The 16,820-nt window shown below is 38.9% G+C and overlaps 1 protein-coding gene across 1 annotated transcript in view; it reads left to right on the top strand.

Annotated features, from left to right (window-relative positions):
• NME7 (NME/NM23 family member 7) overlaps window positions 1–16,820 on the top strand; it is a 70,506-nt gene that overhangs the window by 52,483 nt on the left and 1,203 nt on the right. The gene's annotated exons all lie outside the window — the stretch shown is intronic.

Genomic DNA, 16,820 nt, shown 5'->3' with positions numbered 1-16,820 from the left:
AATAGAAAATCTTTTTTTTTTTTTGCTTTTTTGTTGAAATTCCAATTTTCTTTTCTTTTTTTTTTTTTTTTTTGTTTTTTTCGTGACCGGTAAGGGGATCGCAACCCTTGGTTTGGTGTCGCCCGCAACGCGCTCAGCCAGTGAGCGCACCGGCCAGTCCTATATAGAATCCAAACCCGCGGCAGGAGCATTGCTGCGCTCCCAGCGCCGCACTCTCCCGAGTGCGCCACGGGGCCGGCCCAAACATTCCAATTTTCTAACTCAAAGTGAAAAGCCAGGGATTTTTTTAATAACATTGATTCCTTCAACATGAAGAATTAAAAATTAATTTTATCTTCTTAATCCATGACTAAGTTTAACTACAATGAGTGTGTGTTTTATTTAAATTTCATTCGTTCATTGATAAGAACATACCATCATTTCACTAAATGCTGTTTTGAGGATACAAGTATTGTATAGTCCCAGTCTTTAAAGAATTGAGAGTTTAGATGGGAAAACAAAATAAATTCACATGTAACGTTAAATTGCAATATAAAATTAAACACTAGTCTAAGAGAATGTTGCAAGATGGTGAGTGTATGATAAAGTGTCAGAAACACTGAAGGGATCAGAGAAATTTCATTAATGAAATGGTGCTTGAAAAGGGCCTTGAAGAATAAGGCAGATTTTTATATACAGAGAGGAGAGAACATGGCAGGCTAGTTTAAGGAGACGTTGAGTCACCCAAATCTGGTTGAAATGTAGGGTTCCTTTAGTGTATGGGAGTTAAATTTAGAAATGTAAATTAGAGCTAGATTATGGAGACTTCAGAAGGCTTCTTTTTGATGATGATAATGAACATTAGGATAGTGGTGATAAAAACAATAAATGCAATTTACTGAGCAATATATACCAGGCACTATGCTAAATGGCTTAACTGCATTACCTAAAAATCCTATTGGGTAGCTCCTACTATCCCTGTTTTATATATGAGAGTAATGCCTCCATAGGTGAAATGAGTTGGTCAAGATTACACCATAAAAAAGTGGCAGAGGGCTGAAGTCCACATCCAAGTCTTTTAAAGTTCGAAACCTGTGCTTTTATCCAGTAAGCCAGATCAGGGGTGGCAAAAAGGTTTCAATTCAAGTGCCAATTCTTGATTCATTGATAAGATTCTAAGACCACAACCAAACAAATTCCTTCCTTCTTCTCTCCTTCCCTCCCTCCGTTCTTTCCTTCCTTCCTTCCTTCCTTCCTTCCTTCCTTCCTTCCTTCCTTCCTTCCAGCCAGTTATGACTGAGAACGTGGTATTTCTGTTTCTTTGTCTGGCTTATTTCACTTAACATAATTTTCTCCAGACTCATCCATGTTGCTGCAGATGGCAGAATTTCATTCCATTTTTGGCTGAGTAGTACTCTACTGTGTATGTATACCACATTTTCTTTATCCAGTCATCCATCAATGGACACTTAGGTTGGTTCCATATCTTGGCTGTTGTAAATACAGCTGCAGGGAATGTGGTAGTGCAGGTATCCCTTTGACATGATGATTTCCATTCCTTTGGATATATACCCAGTAGTGGGATTGCTGGATCATATGGTAGCACTATCTGTAGTTGTTTGAGAAACCTCCAAACTGTTTTCCATAATGGCTGTGCTAATTTACAGTCCCACAAACAGTATAGAAGTGTTCCCCTTTCCCCACATCCTCACCAGCATTTGTTATTCTCGGTCCTTTTAATATGGCTAGTTTAACTGGGGTGAGATGAAATCTCAGTGTGGTTTTGATTTGCATTTCTCCAGTGACTGGTGATGCTGAGCATTTTTTCATGTACCTCTTGGCCATTTGTATGTCTTCCTTTGAAAACTGTCTATTCAACTCCTTTGCCCATTTTTTAATCAGATTTTTTTTTCTATATAGTTGTTTGAGTTCTTTATATATTCTGGATATTAATCCCTTGTCAGATGTGTGGTTTGCAAATATTTTCTCCCATTCCGTAGGTTGTCTTTCGACTCTGTTGATTGTTTCCTTTGCTGGGCAGAAGCTTTTTAGTTTGATGGAATCCCATTTTTTTTTTCCTTTGTTGCTTGTGCTTTTGGGGTCTTATAGACAAGCAAAACTTCCCTTTGCCTACTATTTATTAAAAACAAATAAAATCAAGATGTTTTTTCATCCCTACTGAATAATGCTTGTCTCTGTTTTGTAGGATCCTTTGTTGCTTGTGCTTTTGGGGTCTTATAGACAAGCAAAACTTCCCTTTGCCTACTATTTATTAAAGACAAATAAAATCAAGATGTTTTTTCATCCCTACTGAATAATGCTTGTCTCTGTTTTGTAGGACTTTATCATGATGATCTTCAGTAATACTGACATTAATTTAAATGAATATGGTCAATCCTTGATCTTTTACCATAAGGGAGAAATTAAGGGGTTAGGAAGGGCACTTGAAATCCAGAGAGTTACCAGCAACCATTTGTCTGTTGATTGTAAGCTGTTCACCAGAATACATCTTACCTTTTGACAAGTGTCCAAGTGTCTCTTAGACTCTTAAATTTGTTTCTTTCATAGATCACAAAAGTATTTTGTGATTATGGGCTTAAAAGAAATGTTATAATTGAATGAAGGTGATTAAGAATCGCAAGGGCACCCAAAGTTATAAACTAGAAAGAAGTTAAAAGACTGACTCATGCCAGAACTATATAATCTAAATTCAGTCAGATTATATTATAGCCAAATACAGTCCTCTAGCAATAGACAGAAATATGTAATTAAAATATTAACCTGAGTTAAATATTATTTAAAACTAACAAATAAATATGCTCACTAGTACTCTTATTTCTAATAATCCTCCTAAGGTTGAACTAACTTCCAGAATAGCATTGGTATAGAGACTGCTGTGCATATGGGTGTCCTGCAAAAGAGAACATCTGAGAAAAGGTACCAAGCACAGCACATGTTTGGGCACATGACTTTGATCCAGATATCAAGTAAGGGAGACAAAGTTCCCTTCTTCATCTGAGATATTTGTGTCTCTTCACCTGATATATCTTGATATGGCTTTCATATTACCAACCACCAAGGCTATCCAATCCCTTTATTATCGTGGCTCTGAAAGAATGAGGAAGAAGATGGAACCATCCACTCATTGTTGTTTGCATTCTGCAGTTTGACCCTGATCTATTATCTGTAGTCTGCAAACTGTTCATATTGTAGCCAGTGACTAAGCATTTTCTGAGGTAATAAGTAACCCTCATGTGACTGATTAAAAGTCCTTAGAGAGGACTTAGGAGTCTAAAACACTGTTGACCTAATCAAATTTATCTTCTTTTTCATTCATAATATGCTACTTCCACTTTGGTTTCAGAGTGAAAATTATTAAACCCACTACTGTTCTTTGTCCATTAGATAAGTTATGGATATTTCTGTTTTAATAAGAAGAAACAGAGGAGTAGTATAACAGAAGAAAAATATTAGGCCCAATATTTTCATGTACAAATGTATTGAGAAAGTTTTGCAGGTTATATAAAATTTTTAAAGAAACTTGAAAGGAGTCTTCAAATGTCAAATACCTCCACTACCATGCAGATGCCAATATTGTATAAGCATTCTCTGTGAGGTAATTGTGAATGAAATTGTAACAGTTCCTATTTTCAGCCCTCTTTTAACTTGAACTTTGATTTAGCCACAAAGGTAGCAATTAGACATCTTGAAAGTATCTTATTCATAGCAAAGTCACACTTTCTTTTCTTGATTTAGGTATAGATGAAATCCAAACTACTGTAGTTACCATTTTTAAATTTCATATTGGACAAATGTTTACTTGATGTAGTTAGTAACTTGATACAGTCACGTTTGTGGCTAATTATAAAAGATAGCTCTGGTATGAAATGTATTTATATTGACTCCTTCATAGCATCTGCTTGTGTTTGTACTTTTACGTATTACGGTGGCCATATTAACTAGCTTGTAGGGAGTCCTTACCATGTGTCAAGCTTTGTTCCAAGTGTTTTATATGCATTAATTTATGTAACTCTTATACAAATCCAATGAAGTAAATATGATCACCCTATTTACACATGACTAACTGAAACACAGAAGAGTTAAGCAACTTTCCCAGTCATACATCTAGAATATAGCAGAATAAAGACTTGAACCCAGGCAGTCTGGGTCCAGAATTTATACTCTCTAACCTCACTGCTTTCTGTATAATCTTGAATGTAGTGAGCATTACTTCTGTAGAGTTCATGATAGAATCTAGGGGAGCAAGATAGAAAAATTGAATGTGGGAGAAGATATTATAGGGTATTGGGCAAGAATATTTGGCCTCCCTCAAAAATAATTAGAATGATTGGATAGTTACTTATGTTTTCTTCTTACTAAGTTATATTTTTATTCACAAACTTGTCACCCTCAGTTTTAAATAAAAAATATAAAATTATTTATCTCAAGTGTCTCAATTGTCAGACTGCTACAGGAGGTCTTTGAGCTCTTTAAGGAGATGAGGGAAAATGGGAGTCCCTGGAATCCCAAAGGATTATGCTGATTTCACTGTGCTTACCCATAAAAGGGGCACAGTCAGTGTTTGTTGAATGACTGAGTGAATAATTCTCCTGTCCCATTTTAATGGTAATGTGTCCTATGACTAACAAAATCACAAGTACTTTCTCCTCTTTATTCCCAGTGTTCCTGTACATACTTCTGTTAAGGCATTAGGCAAATTGTAAAATAATTATTTGTTTCTGTGTTGTTCTCCCTTCATTGTTAGCTCCTTAAGGTAAGGGGACATGCCTTACCTTTGAATCCCAAAAATCTAGCATCTGCTTATAAATAACTTGATTTATTATTGACAAATATGGCTGTGAAAGGAAAGGAAGGAGTGAGGCAGGCAGGCAGACATAGAGCTGGTATCATTGTACATCTATTTTACATTTAGTAAGAGGTCATTGAGTTTAATTATTTCAGACTTTTGAATTATATGTGAAGGTGATATTTCTTGGACTGGAGACTGCTGCTGTGATTTAGCCCCTGGGAAGAGGCCACTGGGAATCAAACAGTGTGTGCAGTCTAGTGTATGCCCCTAGGTACACCACCCAATTTTGTTGCATAATTATGTCATCCTCCAAAGGGCTTTGGCTGTACTTTTGGTTAGTTTATCTGTAATTTTTTTATAAAAACATTCATTTTTGCTTAATTTATAGACATGCCTATGTGAGCGGCTCCAAATCACTGCAACATCCGAATTTCCATCTCATGGTATAGATATAGACTAGGAAGTCTGCCTTGGAAATTATTTCTGGTTCTTTGAAAAACAACAAATATTTTTATTACTTGAGACAAATGTGCAGTGTTGGCCCCCTCACCACCACCCCAATAATAAATGCTGTATCTCGCCAATTCCTACTCCCCTTTTCTCTCAGGCCTGCCATGCTCTCATATTTCACATTTTAGCTCATATCTCTTACATTATGCATTAGGTAGCCACAATTGTGCTGGATACTGTTTTTATTTCTAGGGGAGGTTAAAAAATCCATTTTCCTTAAAAATTCTATGTTTTGCTTTTAAATTCAGGTCAACATATATAGCGACTTCCATCTTTGTTGTAAGCATACTCTTGTTTGGTGGTTTTGTTGCCTCTGTCATTTTATATACAGAACACAGTCTGCTCCATCAATGATCTCTGTTATTACCATAGTGGTCTGAGCAGGGGTAAGGGCTGGAATGAGGCTACATATGGATTCTCAGCAGGTAGCTTAAAAAATTGTTCGTCCATGGAAGCTTCTGATAATGCTTCTGCCCCCGCCTCCACCCGACCTCCCACTGTGCTGCTGTAACTGGCATTATGAGGACAAATGAGTCTGGCATAAGAGAGAAGAATGCCAGAGTAAGTTAAACAGAAATGTGTGAATTGGCCATCTCACTGGATTTTAACCAGTCACACTGTAAAAATCCATTATGCATTATGCTTATAGTCTGTTGTATAATGAATGGTACTCCTAATGATAAATACGGGTCCCTTTTGGCATCAGTCTTAGAATTACAAATAGCCTAATCTGCTGGGTAAATGAATGACAACTTCAGGTTTAAAACAGCAAAAATAATTTCTTTGCTTGGAATATCAGTGTACATAACTTTCTGTACAAAGTTCTCCCCTTTGCCTGTTACACAGTAACTTTCTGGTTACTGCACAATCACCATCTAAGTTCAGATCTGCTGCTTACTATTCACAGGGCAAAGAGAGTTGTAAAACATTACACAACAGTAGCACACAGCATAGTTTTGAACCTTACCATAAGGTCATTGTTATGATACATTTTCGGAGTATTGCCTTCAAATTATTTTAATAAAGAATCCATTGTTCTGTTGGTTATATGACGATTTTCTGTAATAGAAACCCATACTGGTATTGATATCTTAGGCTAAGGTATTTTTTTAGTCATTTTACTAGGGGTAAAATAACTTCATTGTGTGTTCTGCTGTTTTAACAGCCTTTATTGATAATTACACGTTGCAAGTATTCAGTGTATTTACTGGTATCCTAGTTTGTCTTCTCATTTGAGGGATATTATCTATGCGTTCTCTTAGCTCTTTTACCATTGTTAATTTTGTTCCTTCTCAGGTTAACATACATTTATTGAAGGCCTGTTTGTGCCATTCACTGTTCCAGGCACTGGAAGGAGGTAAATAAGACACAGTCCTATTCTCAAAGAATTTAACATTCTCTAGGAAGGGCTGTCATGGAAATAGGTAATTTTGATATCAGGAAGTAAACGCTAAGAGGCTAATCCTCACTGGGTATCATGGAAGCCCCTATGAGGTACCCATTTTCCAGCACGGAAGTCAAGTGAGGCTCCTGGAAGGTAAGAGATCTGCTCCAAGCATTGGAGGACATGTTAAGAAAGAAACAATGTGGAATGGCACATCAGGAAGAGGAAGTAGTGTGTGTGATGGGAAACTACATAGTGTTTTTGACATATTAGAGTTTAAAATAACAGAGAATGGCAGATGAGCATGGAAAGGTAGCTAAGCCTCAAGTCATGTGATTGTTTTATTTCCTATTTAGGAATTTGAAATTTATTCATAGAGTTAGTCCATGGACTGACTCCCTGAAATTGTTTATAGAATGTTGCAAATATATTCATTTTTTTGGGAAAAAGATCCATAGCTTTTATTAGATCTCAAAATAATCCACAATCCAAAAATTAAGAATATTTTCAGTGAAAAGTTTTAAGTGAGTGACCATACTGTTTGCTAATTAGAATAAAGCATTACCATTTCCATATTTCATATCACAAGAAATTTGATGAACAGAACTATGTCAGTTCAATAAACTACAGTTGCAAGGAAGACATCTATAGTCAAAACAAAACCATAAATTCATTCATTGAACATTTCATTAAACATTTACTATACACTAGACACTGGGGTAGGCACTGAGGAGACAGTAGTAAACAAGAGACATGTCCCTGTTCTGAGCTCATGGTATAATGAGGAAGGCAAACATGAATCAGATCATCACAAAAATAAATGAGCAAGTACAAACTGATTATTGCTGTGTAGCAAAAGATAGGATGAGATGTAACAGGAGAACCTGGTGTAGATGGAGAATTAGGGAAGGTTTTCTTGAGCAAATGACATTTGAACTGAGACAGGAAGAAATGAGGAAGTGTCAGGTGGGGGGAGAAGCTAATAGAGACTCCAGGCAGAGAGAACAGCATGTGCTAAAGCACTAATGCAGGGCAGTGCTTGGTGCCTTTTAGGAAAGAAAAGAAGGAACATAATGTGCAATGGGGAGAATAGCATGAGATGACCCTGGAGAAATGGAGGCTGAGCCATGCAGGGCTCTGTGGGCTATTTTAAAAATTTTGGATCTTTATCCTAAAAACAACAGGAGGCAATTGGTGGAGAGAACAGGCACTGATGTGATCAGGTTTATGGTTAACATGTGTAAAATGGACTCAACGGGGACAAGTTGGAAAAGATTTATTAAGTAATAGTGTAACAACTGAGAATACATTGATACCATTTACTTTAATTTACAGGTTGTTATCAATTCATAAAATGTGTCTGCTTTAGTTTCTCCATGTGGAAAATGATGAGACTGAACTTGTGGTTCTGCAAGTTCACACTTCCCCACAAATGAGCTGAGAAATTGATCCTCTGAGGCCTAGAGGCAGCAGCTCCAATCCTGAACTGCTTCTTGTGTTGGCTCCAGTGTGCCATACAAGAATTAATATTTTCTAGGTGTGCCCTGAGGTGACAGAGGTTGAGAAGCCCTGCTGTAAACCCCTTTTCTGCACTAACATTTCATGATTCTAAGTTTTGAGGAAGTCAAATTCTAACCCAACCCCCTTATTTTTACCAATGAGAAGAATATGGCCCAAAGAAGGAAAGCAGCTCTACATACATCACAGAGCTGGGTGTATAGAACATTGGACTCCTAACAAGTAAACCTGGGTTTTTCTAATAAGCCCTACTATCTCTATAACCTTTGTAATCAGTATAATTGATTATTATTATAATTATCAGGATTGTACATGCTTCTTTTTCTTTCCTCTAATTATAAATAGAAGTACATTTTATTCTTCCCTGATGACTGGTAAAAATGTATTGCTCTTAGTTATCAAGCATCTTTTTAATAAAACTTGAAGATTGAAAACTGAGAAATGAATCCCCAGGAAAACAAGACTTCTTATGTTATTCAGGCTAAGGTGAAAATATTGCAAGACCAGCATTTCTATTTCTTTCTTTCTTTTTTTTAAATTTTATCATTACAAAATGTAAACATATTTTGTGGCCCTTTACCAATTACTCCCTGAATTTCTATTTCTACATCAGTCTAAAGTTTGTAAGCATACAGAAGTGATGAGTAGAAGGAGAAGTTAGTTGAGCTAGCAAATTTTAATTGATTTGAACCCGAGTTCAAAGGTAAGTCAAAAATTTAAAGTTGAATTTGAGTCTTCCAGTCAAGATGGTAGAATAGACGGTCCCCAGCATCACTCACTTCCACAAATCAACCAATTTACAACTATAAAAAAGCAACAATAGCCAAGCTGGGGCCACTAGAGCTCAGGAGAAGAGGAGGAGAGACCTATAGAGTTCATGATGGCAGGAGAAGCCACAATGAGAGAAAGAAAAAAACGCTCCGACCATTTTGTGCCACAGCCGCTTTAATGCTGGAGCTGCTGAGCACATGGAGCAGGAGCTGGCAAAAGCCTCAGCTGTGCCCTCCAAATGAAGTTGCTTGGACGTGGCAGGGGAGAAGAGGGCCTTGGTGGCCCCAAGGACAGCAAGACCACTAATAAGGTTCCCATGGACCCACATAGGAGTGAGGAGCCATGACAACTGAAAAAAAGGAGCCATTCAGAGGCTGGTGAGTCATCACAAGGGACTGGCGCATGGCCTGTCCCATGGGAAGTGTTTGCAGCACAGGTGGTGGAGGAGACAGGCCCACCAAGGAAACACTGGGGCACAGCACGGACAACTGAATGGCACCCGAGTCAGCGAAGGACCACTCAGAGGAGACTGGTCAGGAATATAGAATTGCATGGGGTAAAGTTTGATGAAAAGACTCAGGCCCAGACCAGAGTTTTTACACAACCCAGGTGCACCAGGTCTCTGGAGAGCCAGAAGTACCTATAAAGTCAATCATTAAAACCTGAGCTGCACAAAAGGCCTTCCCCAGAGAATCAGGAGCAAAGCAGCAATTTAGCTCAACCACAGAGCTTAAGTACTGATCCCCATAGGAAGTTCCCCCATTTTAGAAATAAGCAAAGGACAAAAAATTAGTTCTAACCCACCTGGGGTCCTGAGGTCTGGATCTGGGGACCAGAACCCCCCCCCTCACAACCAGGCACACCACCAGTGCCTTGGGGCCCACCTGGGGTCCTGAGGCATGCAGCCAGGGACCGCCTCCCCCCCCACAACTAAGCACACCACCTGCGCCAAGCAGCATGCCAAAAACATCACTTCCATGTGTGTGGCCCACCACAGCCATCACAGTAACCACAACTGCTGTGAAAGTGGCTAGATGCCACAACCACCACGCAGATGGTCCGCCAGCCACTGGAGTGCATTGGCACAAGGAGAGTCACCAGCAGAGACCAAAGAAAAGAAGAGGATGTCTCTCTCCACAAAGCCCATTCCAGCGTGACAGAAGAAGCATCTGCTCTATGTAATATTGGGGGACCTGAACACACCTCTCAGCATTGGACAGATTATCTAGGCAACAAATCAACAGAGTAACTGTTACTCTTTCAGAGGAAGAGAAGAAATCTAGGGTTATCAGAGGAGGGTGGGGGGAGGGAGAGGGGGATAGGGAGAGATTGGACAGGGGGCATAAAGAATAAGTGATTTATGGGGCCGGCCCGGTGGCGCACTGCTACAGTGCACCGCTTGGGAGCGCGGCGGCGCTCCCGCCCGCTGAGGGTTCGGATCCCACGTATAGACTGGCCGCTCACTGGCTGAGCGAAGTGCGGGTGCAGCGCCGAGGGTTGCGATTCCGTTGCCGGTCCCGGTCTGGTACGGGAGCGACACTGAAGGTTGCGATCCGTTGCCGATCACGAAAAAAGACAAAAAGGAAAAAAAAAAAAAGAATAAGTGATTTGTAACAATATATATGCTAGTAATATTGATTTGATTAACATGTCAACATTGAACCCTAAAAATATGTATAATCAAATATGATTCAATAAAAATTTAAATAAATAAATAAATAATGAAATAAAATATAAAAAAAAGAAAATCCAACAAAGCTTGTATGGACCGCAACTTAAAAAAATAAAATTAAATAAATAAAAAATTTTAAAGAAAATAAAGTTGAATTTGAATTTTACTATTCCAAATGGGCTTTCCTTAGCCTTCGCTAAAATCTAAAGTATGAAAGGTCAAGGAGTATAGTGATTCTGGGCACAAGCTCTAGAGTCAGGTGATCTGAGTTCAAATCCTCGGCTTCTCTATCTACCAACTTTGTGACTTAGGAAAGACTTTTTCCCCCACTTGCAAAATAGAAATGATTACATTTCATAGTAATGATTAAATGAGGCAACGTATGAAGTAACGTTCTCTTCCTCACTGTTTGCTCTTACAATTTCTTTTCAGATTTTTGTGAAAAAGTTCATCTCAGCTATTCCCTTCATTAACTGATAAGCTTTGATTATATATTCCCTCAGCTTTCATGTGATCTAATTTAAGAGCTTTTTTAATTTTTCTCATCTTTCCTTATAAAAAATGGTGTCCCGTTTCTAAATAATTTTACTTGCTATTTTCTAATTCTACTGTTTTCATCTTGGAGCTTATCTAACTGAACTATGTATAAAGTGTAGGATTAAGAATTTCCCAAGAAACAAGATATCCTGTGGTTTGTTTTTCTTTTAAAGGGTGCTGTAATTCCTTGGGGCTTCATTTCCAGTATCTTTTATGAGGACACTCAGCATTGATGGCCCCTCAATCAGCAGTTGCCCCTTAGGCCCAAGTTTTTAGGAAACCACCAGGATACACTCCAAGATCCCTTTCCTGAGTCACTGTTTATTATTCATAGAACTCATGCTGTAAGTTTGATTTCTTTCCTTGTAAATACTCAAGATGACTCTGTTAAAGTTTACTGTCTACTTTTGTATCCACATTCCCCACTTTATCTTATGAGTCCTTATCCATCTCCTTGGCACATTATTCATGGTAAGGGCCTCCAAAATACTGCGGAGAGTCATAAAAGCCAAATTACGGGGCCGGCCCGGTGGCGCACTGCTACAGTGCACCGCTTGGGAGCGCGGCAGGTGCTCCCGCCGAGGGTTCGGATCCCACATACATACCGGCCGCTCACTGGCTGAGCGAGGTGCAGGCACAACACCGAGGGTTGCGATCCCGTTGCCGGTCCCGGTCCAGTACAGGCGCGACACTGAGGGTTGCGATCCGTTGCCGGTCACGAAAAAAGACAAAAAGGAAAAAAAATAAAAAATAAAAATAAAAGCCAAATTACGTGGGGGATTACATCTTTTCCTTGACATCACATGCGTTAAGTTCCAGCCCTGACTTCTGGGGCACCTACTTTGACTAACTAGGGCAATGGTTTGCAACCCCAGTGGACATCAGAAGTACCTGTGGAGCTATTTAAAAATGAGAATGTAGGGCTGGCCAGTTTGCTCAGTTGGTTAGAGCTTAGCCTTATAATCCCAAGGTCACAGGTTTGGTTCCCTGTTCTGGCCAGCCACCAAAAAATAAAATAAAACAAATGGAAATGTCCAGGACCTATCCAAGACCTAGTGAATTAGACTCTCCAGGGATGAGGCCCAAGCATATGTTTTTTAAAAGCCATAAAGATCACTAATCTCAAGAATTGGTCATTATATCTACATTTCCTTTTATTTGAAGTCATTTTTTATAACAAAGTTATACCTCAGTCAAATTCAGATTGACTAGATTTTATCTTAAAATCTATCTAGTATAATATCACAGGCACACGTATTTTAATTTGTGGCTGGAACTCCAAGACAATGGGATAGATAAATTCTCTAAATGTTTGAGCACATCTGTACTCTTATTTAAAAGCAAAAAAAAAAAAACCTCCACAGGTATTTCTGATACTCAACCAATATTAAGAACCATTGAAAAATACCTACAATTTCACCTCCAAAGTGTCTGATTCCATTGTCTGGTGGAACCTGGGCATCAGGAGAGGGAAGCTTCACTGCAGACTCTGACGCAAAGCCAGAGTTGTTAAATTGTGCAGAGATTTCATACTAGCTCCACACTAGAAGTTCCACTGGGATAGTGGCGGGCAAACGTAGGATCACTAGGCTCATTTTTGCTAGTCACTGTACTCAGGACAAACGGAGATTCTCTGGAAGCTTTTCTTGAGTGTACACTTGAAGCAATTACAGGAAATTTACATTTGTTTGAACTCGTTACAGAATTTGTGGTAATTTAGATACAGTCACACGCAAATGCAGAGGCTACTCCACAGGAGATCACAAAGCCAGTGTGGCATAGGGTTGAAGGATATAGGTTCAAGTCCCAGTCCTGCCAACTTAGCAAGTTCCTCATTTTATTATATGGGGAAATCATGGGACGTCTATCTCAGGATCCTCATCTGTAACTGGAGATGATGGGCCTAGCTTTACAGAGCTGTTTTGAAAGAGATGAGATTTATATATAAAATTAGACTATATGCTATAAAGTAATAAATATATGTAAGCTATTCTTATTTAAATCTAATAGTGATAAAGACAGGAGACTTCAAATTAATATTCTAAGTAGTTAAGTTTCATTACCCATTGGCATATCAACTGTATGTTAAGCTAAAATTTGCTGTTTTTTCATCTTTGTCAAAGCCAACTCATCCTTGAAACTCAAATGTTAACCCCTTTATGAAATATTTTGTGACTCCACTGGCAGTTATGTCCACTTCTATCTTAGTACGCTGTGGTGATTTTATTTGATGACATGGGTTTTCCTTGTCCCAGGCTGTGAGCCTTCTGAGGACCGGGTTGCACCCATCTTTGAATTATCCTGGATGGGGATGTGCTCAGTGTGTTAATTGAATGATCGGCAGAAGGAGGAGGAAAAGGAAGTAGGTATAGATGAGAACAGTTTAGGTCATTTAAGACATTTAGAGTGTAAAGGCAAAAACTTCATGAGAACAGGGACCTTGGTCTGTCTGGATACTCCCCTCTCCCAGTTCATAGTCAGATCTGGGTACTTACTAGGTGGCTCAGAGAAATTTGCAAATGAAAAAATAAAGGAGAAAGGCCAGCACTAGACAAAGGTTTTGGTAGGTATGGACTTGTGCCATGTTTCATTTTCTGGAGTACAACCCCAAAGTGTCTGTTAGCCTTATATTATTCCCTTGCTGCCCGGAGGCTCCAGCGCAGAAATATTAAAACCTCCCTAGGGCCTGATCCTCACCCACTGTCATTTTGGAACCCCTGTTCTTTATCAAAAGGAATGGGTCCATTCCTGCAGGACTGTTCTATTAATCTGTTACTTGCTAATTTAATAACCATGAACTCCTACAAGAAGGTAGAGCATTAAAGGTCACCTTTCACAGGAATGAAATGTTTGATCCCTGAAGCACTTGAACCAAAATACAGACCGAGTAATGACTATATCAGGCACTGAGGCTAGCTGAATAGGTGGGTTTCAAATTACCCTGGGCCACCTCCTACCTGTTATAGGGCCAACACTAGAGGGAAGTATTAGAAAAGATGGCCCTCTTTGGAAAAGATAGCCCTTTACAGGCTGCCTGCAAGGCTCCTGATTTTACAAAATCCAAGTTTTTTAAAGGCTTTGAGGTGAGGCAAGCTGGAAAAACTATGTTACAGTTTATTACAACATGAGTCTTTTCTTAGGATATGGAATTCATTTGTGACAAAATAAAATAGCTGGATTCTGTAGTCAGTAAGAGTCAATACCTTAATAAGGTACTTAATCCCTCAGAACAGACTGATGCTGGAAGTCTCTCGGAGAAAAATATAGAATTAAAGCATCAACCAAGATACCTGCCTCGGTTCAACCCTCTTTGTTGCTCATTGGGCAGGAGATGGGTGCTAATTGGAACCATCAGATGGAAGAATAACAGGCTTATTTCTCTATCCCCTGGTCATCTTTCCCAGTATAGAGTCCAGAGGAGTACAGGTAACACATCTAGTTAATACCAGCCTCCTCTTAAAAAAAGAAAGGAGAAAGTCATGTTTTCTCTGTTGAATTTGAAGACAAGATCTCTTTACTCACTGGATTAAAACTGTTCTTGAATGTTCCTTGGATAGTATCCCTCTATTCACTATTCATAAGGTCCTCAGTCCTAGACTCTAAAGGTAACTTCATTCAGTTGCCCTCTAAGGGCCAAATATACACAGATATCATCAAAGTGTTATTAATTCTTTAAGAAGCCAGGAGTTTGAGCTATTTTTGAGCTTTGAAACACTCTGATAACTGGACTTTCATCTCTGATCACTGATAATGTTTTTAATTTGGAGTTGGAGCAGTTCCCTCTGGTAATAAGTGCAGTTTGAGTAGACAGGGCATGCTATTGTTCTAAAATAGATAGGTTTCAAATTAGATTTTGCCTGAACAGGTACAGAACTGAAAACTTTGGCTTCAGTTAATGTTGTACTTTCAAGCTAAGAGTCGTAAATTTTAGCCATTTATCACTTTCATGATTTTTACCATATTTAAGTACCATCTGAAATTTTATTTACTATTTTTCTTTAAATCCATTCAGTGCTATACTTGAATAAATTTATTTTACCGCCATAAATGGAAAACTAGTATTACTTGTCCTTAATCAAAAGTAACAAAATAAATGAAAACAAAAGTTATAAATTCTGGCTAGATAATATAGCTTGCCAAAGGTTCTGAGCCCAAGGCCTGTCTCTCTTTACTTAAGAGGTAGAGTAACCTGGGTTGAAGACATACTAGCACAAAGTTGCAATTTTCCTTTAGGGAATATGATGTATTGAAAAGAGAATCCTTTTTTCTCTCTTCAGGAAGTTATTTCAGTGCTTTTGATTCCTCATGGTACTCAGCCTGCCTTTGAGAGAAACTAATTCCCTGTATATTCGGTGTAAAGAATTAAGTATTCGATTGACTGGACTTGTGTGAAAACCCCTTTCCTGGATGTAACACCCCAAGGGACGTAGATGGCACCACCCAAGAAATGTGTCATCTAATAAGAGTTGGAATACTGATGATATGAAAAAAAAAGACATAAATGTATAGAAGTAAGAGCGCCAGAAATATGCAAGTAATACCGGAATGTGGGCTGCAGAGGAAAGGAGATAGAGTTTTGTTCCCTGGTGGAGATATCGCTGGCTGTTAGAGAATGCTTGGCATAGTAAGTAGTCAATAAATATCTGAGGAGTCAAAAAATACAAACCACATTCCCCAGGTTCCTAACAGCGATATGACCCTGAGGATCATGGGTAGGAAATGGTTGGCACAGCCTGGAGTGATTAAGGGAAGCAAGATTTGGAGAGAATCTTGGAAGAAGTGATAGGCAGAGGATGTGCACATACACACAATGACTCAGAGCAGAAGGCACATGGTACACATGGATGTAGTGAAGTTTGTCTCGCCAAAGTTGTGACTTTAGAACAGCCTCAAAAATACATTAGAAATACAAACTACCCTGCACTCTGAATAAGTGCTCCCTTTTCCTCAGACCTAAAGCCCCCATTCCCTTTCTTGTTCACAAATGGCACACATTTAAGACTCGTTACACCCTGCAACATGTACTAATGTTTCAGCACTGGAGTTTTGTTCATTGGTGGAGCTATCTCTGACTGTTAGAGTGCTTGGCACATAGTGGGCAGTCAATAAATATCTGTTGAGTCCAAGAATACAAACTGTATTCCCCAGTCTGCAAACAGTGATATGACCCCAAGGATCATGGTTGGGAAATGGAGCCATCTTCTGTTACAGGAATGATACCTTCTGTATACATAAAAATGTGGGTTACTTTGTGAGAAACCATTTAATGTGGGTGTGTTGTTTATAGATTTTGCTATGCTTCCTCCATGTTGAGGAGGGCTCCGAAAAACTTTAGAGTGAATCAGTTGTGCCATTTTCCATAGCTCTTTTTATTATTTTTTGTTAAATTGACACTGTTCCTTTGGTATTAATTTGCCATCACACAATTTGCTGCTCTAGAGTGAGCAAAGTCTCAGGTAATATTTTTAAAGAGTAAACAAAAGAAGCAGATGAGTGGGATTATAAATGTGGAGCAATAGGTGGGAATTGGAGCTGTTACTGGCATTTCAGAATTAGCTGGTCTATTCCAGAAAAGGCCCTGGCTTTCAGGCCTGTGTCTCTGGGAGGGGAGCGCTCCTGAAAAGGCCGTACATGCAGCT

This window comes from Galeopterus variegatus, unplaced genomic scaffold (genome assembly GCF_000696425.1).
Source record: "Galeopterus variegatus unplaced genomic scaffold, G_variegatus-3.0.2 Scaffold2151, whole genome shotgun sequence".
In the NCBI taxonomy this organism is placed as follows: Eukaryota; Metazoa; Chordata; class Mammalia; order Dermoptera; family Cynocephalidae; genus Galeopterus; species Galeopterus variegatus.
This window is presented reverse-complemented; position numbering and strand designations above follow the sequence as displayed.